The sequence below is a fragment of the Megalopta genalis genome, unplaced genomic scaffold (genome assembly GCF_051020955.1).
Source record: "Megalopta genalis isolate 19385.01 unplaced genomic scaffold, iyMegGena1_principal scaffold0055, whole genome shotgun sequence".
Classification (NCBI taxonomy): Eukaryota; Metazoa; Arthropoda; class Insecta; order Hymenoptera; family Halictidae; genus Megalopta; species Megalopta genalis.
Window position 1 is genome coordinate 134,651 of NW_027476124.1, and position 350 is coordinate 135,000.

The following is a 350-nucleotide window of genomic DNA, read 5'->3' on the forward strand; positions in this document are numbered from 1 at the left end:
TAAAAATTTGTCAATAGCGATGATATATTATTACTTAACTTGAAGTATTTGTACGTTTTAGCTGGGACGTACATTTATCTTACAAGATGTTAATAGCGAGACTCTTGAAGATAAAATTATCTTGTGATTTTATGAAGGCAAAGATAGAAACGTACGAAGCTGGCGTACGTAGAAAAATGTGATTTTATGATAGAACAAAAATATAATACGTACGTTTTTGGGCGTACGGTAAAATATCTGTATGGTAGAAAAATGAAAGAAATTGAGCGTTAAAGAAGATATGTTACAAGCGCGGAATGTGGCAAAACTTGTACATATTTGAAAGAGAAAAATGGTGTGTCGACCTGACA